Source organism: Anopheles arabiensis (assembly GCF_016920715.1).
Source record: "Anopheles arabiensis isolate DONGOLA chromosome X unlocalized genomic scaffold, AaraD3 X_pericentromeric_contig0005, whole genome shotgun sequence".
Classification (NCBI taxonomy): Eukaryota; Metazoa; Arthropoda; class Insecta; order Diptera; family Culicidae; genus Anopheles; species Anopheles arabiensis.
In genome coordinates, this window is record NW_024412083.1 from 280,096 (window position 1) to 290,000 (window position 9,905).

Sequence of the window (9,905 nt, forward strand, 5' to 3'; positions counted from 1 at the left end):
CTCCAAAGCCTTGCCTGTGTTGTCTAGCAGGCAAATCGGGCGAAATGACGACGGCTCGCCCGGTGACTTGCCTGGCTTTGGCAGGAGCACCAGTCGCTGCTTTTTCCACGGCTGCGGAAAGCAGGACGTGTCCAGGCACTCCTGAAACACCCGGCGGAAGGGCTCCGGTTGCTGCCTGAGAGCAACCGTAAGGGCGGCGTTCGGTACTCCATCAAGCCCAGGAGCCTTCCGCGGGTGCATGCTGGCTGCTATTTGATCCAGCTCGGTCAGGCCGATCGATCGGAGCGGCGCCATGTTGCCAACTCGGAGATCAGGCCACTCTACCGGCGGATGAACCGGGAACAAGGCGTCGACAATTCGCCGCAGTTCTGCTGGATCGCGTTCCGGGGCTGAGCGGGCCGCCTGGAACCAGTGAAAGACTTTCCGGAAAAAGTTTCCGGTTTCGTCCTCCCTGATCGACAGCAAGAACCGGTCGAACGCCTCGTTCTTACTCGAACGAATAGCCTTCCGAAGGCTCTCCCTGGCAGCTGCGAGTTCCGTTTGGAGCTGTTCGTTGGGCGGAATGGTCCTCATCGCCATTTGCTCCTTTCTGGAGAGTTCTTCGATCATCGTCTGGATCGCCGGAGTCCACCAGTAAGCTGGCCGACCTGTGTGGTCCTGCGCTGGGAAGACCCGCGACATCGTCTCGTCGCAGACGCTGGTCAGCGACTCGACCAAGCTTTCGACGCTGTTAGCTTGACGGGCGAACCCAGTCATGGCCAGCGCTTTCCCGAAAAGCTGGGAGTCAAACTGACTGGTCTTCCAGCGCGTACCGGCATTGCTTACGCGGGCCGGGCGCTGTCCACGCCGTGCTGCCCGATCCCTCGATGATGGTGGACTCACGCCAACCTCGTACCGGACGTAACGGTGATCACTGAGCGTTACCACGTCGGGAACGCGCCAGCCTCGGGCGCTGTCCTCGCGCGGGTCGAGACGGCTGATCACACTACTGGCGAACGTAACGTCCGGTCGGCTGGGCGGAAACCGAGTTGTGTCCGCTCGGTTCCCTTGAACGTTGGCAGACAGTCTGCCTTGTTCAGTAGCACCAGCCCGAGGTTGTCCGCCAACTGGAGAAGCTCCAAGCCCTTCGGGCAAGTCCTGCTGCTTCCCCAGTCCAGGTGCATGGCGTTGAAATCGCCGGCCAGGAGAACCCGGCTGCACCCGCGGACGATCAGGTCGATCTTTTCCATAGTGCTTCGGAACTCTGGGACTCCTGTCTGCGGCGACACATAGCAGCTCACCACAGCGATTCCACCGACGTCGGCCGCAACCACACCGAGGGTCTGACGGTGCCTGATACGCTGTATCGGCAGCCGGTTGCCGTTGACGACGATGGCAACCGTCTTACTCTCGTCCGTTACCCAATTGCCGTTATTGCGCGGTACGCAATAGGGCTCGGACAAGAGCAGAACGTCAAGACCCTCGGTGGTCAACACATGCAACGCCAGGTCCTGGGCGTTCTCGCAATGGTTGGCGTTGAACTGCAGGACGTTCAACATTGTGGTTGCGGGCCTGGGCACATGGGGGCGGCGATGCGGTGTGGGCCGCCACAAACGATGCACTTCGGATCGCAGGTGCATGATGCCGCGCGATGGTCCGTGGCTCCGCAGCGCAGGCATAGGCCGGAACGATCCACGCCGGCGCAGTCTGCAGTGGTGTGTCCACGCTCCAAGCAGCGGAAACAGCGAACCGCGCTTCGCTGCTGTTTTGGCGCGCTGCGCACCAGGCACGCCGAGTATCCAACAAGGATACGTTTGTCCGCCAGAAGGTCAGCGTCCCTCCGTGGAAGTCGGACACGGGCACGCTGCGTCCCATCACGACGCTCCCACAAGGACGTGGTTGCTGCAACTACTGTGCGTTCCAGCGCCCGCTGCAGACCGCGTTCCACATCCTCTTTTGTGGCCAACATGTCGATGCCGGTAATCATCACCTCGGCCATCTCCGTGATGATCCGGCCAGTGGCCAAATCACCGACCTCCTCCTGGATGCGCTGCAGCAGCACAGCGGCATCTGCATCCTGGTTGAGTGTAAGGCGAAGGAAGTCGCGGGTCGTGCGGTAGCCCTGATGCACGTACTTGTTCTCCTCCGCCAGGCGCTGATTCAGGCGGATCTTTCGAAGAGCGCCTTGTAAGAGCAGCCCTCGGCCGGCTCAAAGATGAGCTGGTCCTGCCGAGGGCGTGCTGGACGTCGTCGCTCCTGGTGCAACTGCTCGCTACGCTGCGCCTGTACAGCAGTAGGCCGCTGCTGGTGTTGTTGCTGCTGCTGTTGTTGCTGCTGCCGACGCTGTTGCTGCTGCTGCGTGCCGGCGACCGCCTGTCGCTGTGGCTGCCGCTGCTGCTGCTGTTGTTGCTGCTGCGAGCCTGCGACCTGCTGTCGCTGTGGCTGCCGCTGCTGCTGCTGTTGTTGTTGTTGATGCTGCTGCTGGTTTTCCTGCTGCTGCTGCTGCTGAGGGAGCTGCCGGGGTTTCCCCTTAGCCATGCCGCGATATTTGCGGCGGACGACCTCAGCGAAGCTGGGCTGCTCCACTTGCCGGATGTCTTCTCCCGTTGGCACCTGGTAGGCCGGGAGCGTAACCGCCGTTGTCACTGACGGACCAGGTTGTGCTTGCTGCTGTTGCCCGCGTTGCCAGCAGAGCTCCTGGCGCAATTGCTTCCTAGATCGCGGATCTCGGCCAGCAATGCATCTCTCTCCTTCTTTGCGTCCGCTTCGGCGGAAAGCCTGGCCTGCTGCGACTCCGCAAGCTGCTTCTGCAATCCCTCAACAGTGGCCTGGAGACCTGCTACCGTCTTCATCAGTTCCGCCTTCTCCGCCTTCTCCGCCTGCAACATCAGGTGCAGACGAACCTCATTTTCCTCGTTCAAACGTGCAGCCAGGGTGTACGTCCAGTGTCAATTTTGGCTGACACTGCGGTTTTTCTTCTGAACCGCACCCATGCCGCAATCGACGGATGGCTGCCGAGGCCTCAAACTGCGATTTGAGAGTTCCATCTTCGTGGTAAACTCCCTTGTGGGTCAAGATAATCCTGGGGATCGATATGACCCCGTGGGGTCGAGATGACCCCAGGGATGCTGCGCCGCCCAGCTGCTGTGATTCTGGCCCCGGAGGAGACGGGGGGAAGGGGGGAGGGGCGAAAATAATTTTCCCGTGTTTTTTTTTGTTTTTGCCAAGTCGCTCTACACCCCTCCACAGCTTCCCCGAATTTTTCAAATTTTTCGAGCAGATTCGAAAAATTCGAGCAATTTTCGAGTTGCACGATCTGGTCGAATCGAGCAGATTCGAGCTCCCGAGGCACTACCCACCTTCCCAGAATTTTCCGCACACTTTTTTAAAAAATCGGGCAGTTTTCAAGCAGTAACGGTAAGTTCAAATTTTTGTCCCCTGGGAACTGCTCGCCGATAAAATTTTTGTCGCCTGGGTATTGCTTGTCACTCAGATGTCATCACAAACTGTCAAAATTTTTTTCACGATTTTCACTATTTTTTTTGATGGGATCGTATTGTTCGCATCGAAACTAACCCAACGGTGAAAACCGCACACAAATCCGACCAAAACTCGCGAAGTTATTAGCGATTTTCTATTAAACTCCTTTTCCCGGAGACACGTGCTCCGGCGGTAGCACCCCTGACACTTTTTACCACGTTGTTTTTCGGCGATTTACGTCCGTTTTTCGTCCGGTTTTTTGCATACACTCGATCACGGGCACGAACACTACCGTTTCCGGCCACTTCCGGCGCTCGTGGACCGGAATGTTATACGCACTCGCGACACACATATACTGTTGTTGTTGTTGTTGTTGTAATTCCTTACGCAAATTTTCCGCACCTTATTTTTCGCGAATTTTCGCCGGCAAACACTGTTTATCGGCTAAAAATTGTTAACCACCACCTGATTTATGGATTTCACCGCAAACCGTGTTGAAAAGTCTTATTTAACACATTTTTGAGCGAAAATAGTTCCCCATACAAAATGTATGGGGAATGTTTATCATATTTTTTCCGCGTTTTTGCACCGATTTTCATGCGGTTTTCGTTCGTTGCACTTTAATTCACTCTTATGAACGATTTATACTCCAATTTGGGTCCCTCCAGGCAATTTTGCACAAAAATTTCTATCTTCACCGCGGAGCAAAACACACCGTGACCGTACTGGGTGACTGCTCGAATGTCACTGCAAGCTCCACTTCTTGTGGTGCCCTTCCGTCAATTCCTTTAAGTTTCAACTTTGCAACCATACTTCCCCGGAACCCGATTTTGGTTTCCCGGAAGCTACTGAGAGCACCGAAGGTAGGTAGCGTCTCCCAATTGCTAATTGGCATCGTTTACGGTTAGAACTAGGGCGGTATCTAATCGCCTTCGATCCTCTAACTTTCGTTCTTGATTAATGAAAGCATCCTTGGCAAACGCTTTCGCTTCTGTGGGTCCTACGACGGTCTACGAATTTCACCTCTCGCGCCGTAATACCAATGCCCCCGACTACTTCTGTTAATCATTACCTCTTGGTCTATTACAAACCAACGAAACCACTCAGACCGAGGTCATGTTCCATTATTCCATGCAAAATTATTCTCGGCCAACGCCGGCCCCGGAGGACCGGACGCTTTGAACTAGCCTGCTTTGAGCACTCTAATTTGTTCAAGGTAAACGAGAGTTCCCGGGCACCATGAAGCTGGGTCGAACAAGACCTTGACCGACGAGGTCGCGGCGACAAGTCCTGACCCGTCACGGAGTAGAACGCCCAGGTACACCATTGTGAGTCGCAGCCGCGAGCGCGTACACGGACGGTCCCAACCGAGAGGCCGGGCGCCCGCGACGGACGCGAGTCTGGACGGGGTATCAACTTCGAACGTTTTAACCGCAACAACTTTAATATACGCTAGTGGAGCTGGAATTACCGCGGCTGCTGGCACCAGACTTGCCCTCCACTTGATCCTTGCAAAAGGATTTATGCTCAACTCATTCCAATTATGGACCATCGTTAGAGAGGTCCATATTGTTATTCTCGTCACTACCTCCCCGTGCCGGGATTGGGTAATTTACGCGCCTGCTGCCTTCCTTGGATGTGGTAGCCATTTCTCAGGCTCCCTCTCCGGAATCGAACCCTGATTCCCCGTTACCCGTCGCAACCATGGTAGTCCTCTACACTACCATCAATAGTTGATAGGGCAGACATTTGAAAGATCTGTCGTCAGTCGCAAGCGACCGTACGATCGGCATCCTTATCCAGATTTCAACTCAAAGCGCCCGGAGGCGATTGGTTTAACTAATAAGTGCACCAGTTCCGCCGACCCGGAGGCCAACAGTCCCGGCATAATGCATGTATTAGCTCTGGCTTTTCCACAGTTATCCAAGTAACTGTTTGGATGAGGATCTTGTAAATTATAGCTGTTATACTGAGCCTTATGCGGTTTCACTTTCTAGGAAGCTTGTACTTAGACATGCATGGCTTAACCTTTGAGACGAGCGTATATCACTGGTAGGATCAACCAGAATTCGAGTCAATTGCTTGAACACGAACTACACTCTTGATCACGCGAGGCGCAAGTCCCCGTGACCACCGAGATTTGTTCTGTGACGCCGGAGCGTCGTTGGCGCCACTCGATAGACTGCACAAGCAGACAACGTCGGATGCATTGCACATGGCTAGCGGATCTACTCTCTGCACTGCGTCGGGTGTTCCTACGTCTGTCTGGAGACATTGCTAGGCCAGTACGGCACTCTGCGCACTCTTGCTTGTCCTCTTCGAGCGACGGGCCTCTAAGCGGGGTTGTATTCCGGTACGACACATCGACTGGTACACATTGCACGCACTAACGATCTCTCTGCACTGAATGGAACTCATTCATAACCACCGTGACGGGAGACTTTGCTAGTACGCACGATACTCTGCGCATGTGCACATGTTTTACAACCCAACCAACTTAAGCACCTAGGGGAAGTTGTGATGCCATCTGAACACCCACCGACTGATGCATTGAACGGCTAAAGTTGACCTTCAATCCGAACTGGCACTTTGCGGCGTGGAGGCAGTTGCGCGACCACTCCTATCCCAAACCAACAAAGCATGGTGTATCCTAAGTGTTCGGTACAAGCACACCACGACGGGACACATTGAACGGTTCAGCGATCTCTCTGCACTAGTGGAAGAACTCCAACGTGATACGGGAGACATTGCTCTAAACCGAACGGCATCTCTGCGCGTTTACTTGACGCACCCCCAACTTGGTCAACTGTTGGACTTTTTCGTAATCACGGCGGGACACATTGAACGAGCTCTAACGGATCTCTGCACGCATGGAACATGGTGGCGGGAATCATTGCTAGAACCGAACGGCGCCTCTGCGCGATGTACAAAGCCCAACAGGAACCTCGTATCGGCTGCCGAGCCGGAGCTTGAACAACTTGGACTTTCACCTCTAATTTATATCAACTCACCACTCCCCGAGGGATCCGCAGAATTGCTTCTGGGTCCCGTATCGTTATTTGCGATTCGTGTTTGCATTACACTACATTGAACTATTCCAACTTGTTTATCCGCATGGCGAACATTTGCTGCATAGAACATTTAAGTTCCACTTCGCTCTCCCCTACGTGGGTCTGAGCTTCGCTCTCAGGGAAAAAATATGCCACATTTGGTAGGGAGACCCGGTTTCATCACGCTTTGTGCCCTGCACCATATATACCCTCATAAATTTATTCATTGGATTAGATCCAAGGAACACCAGATCATGCACCACTACCCATAATAGCTCATCGAGCTTAGCGTGAATCCTTCGGGTTTCCCTAAGAAGTTCGATTGGTCTTGCAGAGTTTAAAGACAACGAAGCTTAGTTTCAAGCAATGGTTAATATACGCGTATTCAAAACCCTTAGCTGTTACAACTTTTTACTAGAAACCATCACGACGAAGTCTTTGGGTCCGTAGACCCGTGATGTACTGCTCCAGGGAACGTTTTTATAGGGTGGAAGCTCAAAATCATAGGTTAAAATCATCGGCAGAGCCCACCAGACACCACTTTTGCTTCATTAGTTCGGACTATGGGCATGCGACGATTTTTATCGCGGAGGGGACGTATGACCCAAACGGGGGCTTAATGACCCACTGCCACTGCAAACCATGCTCCTACGACTAAATAGAGGTAAAAACTACGATTTGGTGCAATCTTCATGTTTGACCTCGTAGCAAGGTACCCTCCCTATAGTAGGCAATGAGCAAATGATCATAATCCCAGGAGGGCAAAAATGGGAACCCGAAAGGAAAGCGCTGTTGGCGCGCCTAAGCTACTGGCCCGTAGAGTAAAAATGGTACCCCAACAAAGTTGTCGATTGACATTCTGATTGCACTTTTATCATCTAGGGTGCGTTCCTTACACGTTTTGAGGGGTTTTAGCGAAAAACATGTTTTGAGCCACACGAGCTCTCCGGCCCGCTCGGTGCACATTTTTGAAAAAGCTAGGAGCTGCCCCTAGGTTCGGGGTGTCACAAAATATTGAAAAGTGGTCAAAAACCGCTATCCAGAATCGGATGTAGAATCATTAGACGAACTTAAAATTGTTCTACGACCAATGTCTGCGACGTTTAGTATTCAAGATATGGCCCGCCCTAGGTCTGACCTGGCATTTTCGTGAAAATTTAAAGCATGGCCATAGGGACGGGTAAAATAGCTATTTTGAAGCAAAAACCACCTCACTTTAAATGGCCATAACTTTTGAAAAACAAGAGCTAGGGTGCGTTCTCGACACGTTTTGAGGTGTTTTAGCGAAAAACATGTTTTGAGCCACACGAGCTCTCCGGCCCGTTCGGTGCACATTTTTGAAAAAAGCTAGGAGCTGCCCCTAGGTTCGGGGTGTCACAAAATATTGAAAAGTGGTCAAAAACCGCTATCCAGAATCGGATGTAGAATCATTAGACGAACTTAAAATTGTTCTACGACCAATGTCTGCGACGTTTAGTATTCAAGATATGGCCCGCCCTAGGTCTGACCTGGCATTTTCGTGAAAATTTAAAGCATGGCCATAGGGACGGGTAAAATAGCTATTTTGAAGCAAAAACCACCTCACTTTAAATGGCCATAACTTTTGAAAAACAAGAGCTAGGGTGCGTTCTCGACACGTTTTGAGGTGTTTTAGCGAAAAACATGTTTTGAGCCACACGAGCTCTCCGGCCCGATCGGTGCACATTTTTGAAAAAAGCTAGGAGCTGCCCCTAGGTTCGGGGTGTCACAAAATATTGAAAAGTGGTCAAAAACCGCTATCCAGAATCGGATGTAGAATCATTAGACGAACTTAAAATTGTTCTACAACCCCCAGTCCGACGCCTCGTATTCGAGATATAGCACTTTGTAGGTCTGACCGAGCAATTTTGTACTGAAATGTATGGCGGACATGTTATTCATTAAACAACATTAACTTGCATCGTGCCCTACTTCATCGGCACAGCTACTATCGACTATCTATTGTTGAAATGGATTGAGTTTGACCATTTTAGCTCTTTTCTTATGCCGTGCACCAACAGTGTGTACCGATCAGGGAAAGTACACTACGTACGCGTTCATGGATGTATATGTTGGTACAAGTTGCCGGTCGGAATAGCAGTGCACCAAAACTGTGTACCGATCAGGAAAGTACAAGACGGAGGGCGCAGCCCGAGCGTACGCGTTCATAGATGTCCATGTTGGTACAACCTACATGTACGTACCTTGTTTTTGTATCAAAAGTTCCAATAAAGTGTTTGTATGCTTAAAATGCTTATCTCAACCGGTCACCTTTTGGCCTGCCCTTTTATAGACAGAAACCTAGAACGATACTCGCGATGTTTGTGTTTTTCCATTCGCCCGGGACGACGAAATGAGCTCTGTGCACATCGTGCAGAAAACTGTCTCCTCCTCGTATGTTTTTGTCCCTCCACGCATATAATCACCCACATTTGTGTTCAACACGGACGGCGCAGCCCGAGCGAACGCGTTAATGTTTATGTTTGTGCACACTAAAGTTACAATCCTAGGATTTGGTTATTGCGTCGCAGTGCCCGACCGTCGCGGACACCATTCTTGGACAAAAGTCCAAGTACGTAGAGTACATTCCCTAGGTATGTGCCCGTTCGTGACTTTCGTTGCGTGCTTACAGACACGCTTGGGTATGTTTACCATACAAGGTTTACTAGGAAAACCTGGGAAGGACGCTTGCCCTCCCGTTGCGGACACCATTCTTGGAAAGAAGTCCTGCTACGTAGCGTTCTTTAATGTACTTGATCAGTTTGTATTGCATTTGCTTTGTGCAATTGACTTTTGCTAATGCTCACTAAGGGGTGTTCGTTTGCGATGTGTATGATAAGCAACTGTCTATTCTAACCAGCAGTTAAATAACACTTTTCACCCAAATCATAGGAACGTAGAGTACTTTCCCTGATCGGTACACAATTTTGGTGCACCTCTAACTTCGCCAGCACTTTATCGTTACGTTTTGTGCACAACCTTGGGACATGGTGTAAGTTTCATCATTGTTATGTTTGATTCGGTTTATTATGATTGAAAAATACGCTACGTCCTAGAAATCTGAACTCGAATACTTTTGCCACGTTGCGCAAAAAGCTACTGAGCAACTCCTAGCCGTTTACCGATTTAAAATTTAATTTTCGTTATTAGTTTTAAAAATACGCTAAGTCCCAAAAATCTGAACTCGAATACTTTTTCTATGTGCCGCCAAAAGCTACTGAGCAACGCCTAGGTTGGTACATTTTTGGTACATGGAGTGTATGCGTGCAGGCGTACTGCCGTGCTGGACCGGAAAATCGCACTTGCTACTAGAACGTAGAGTAATTCCCTAGATAGGTGCTTTTGCATGCCTCTGTTCGACGTCCATGCAACTTGGAA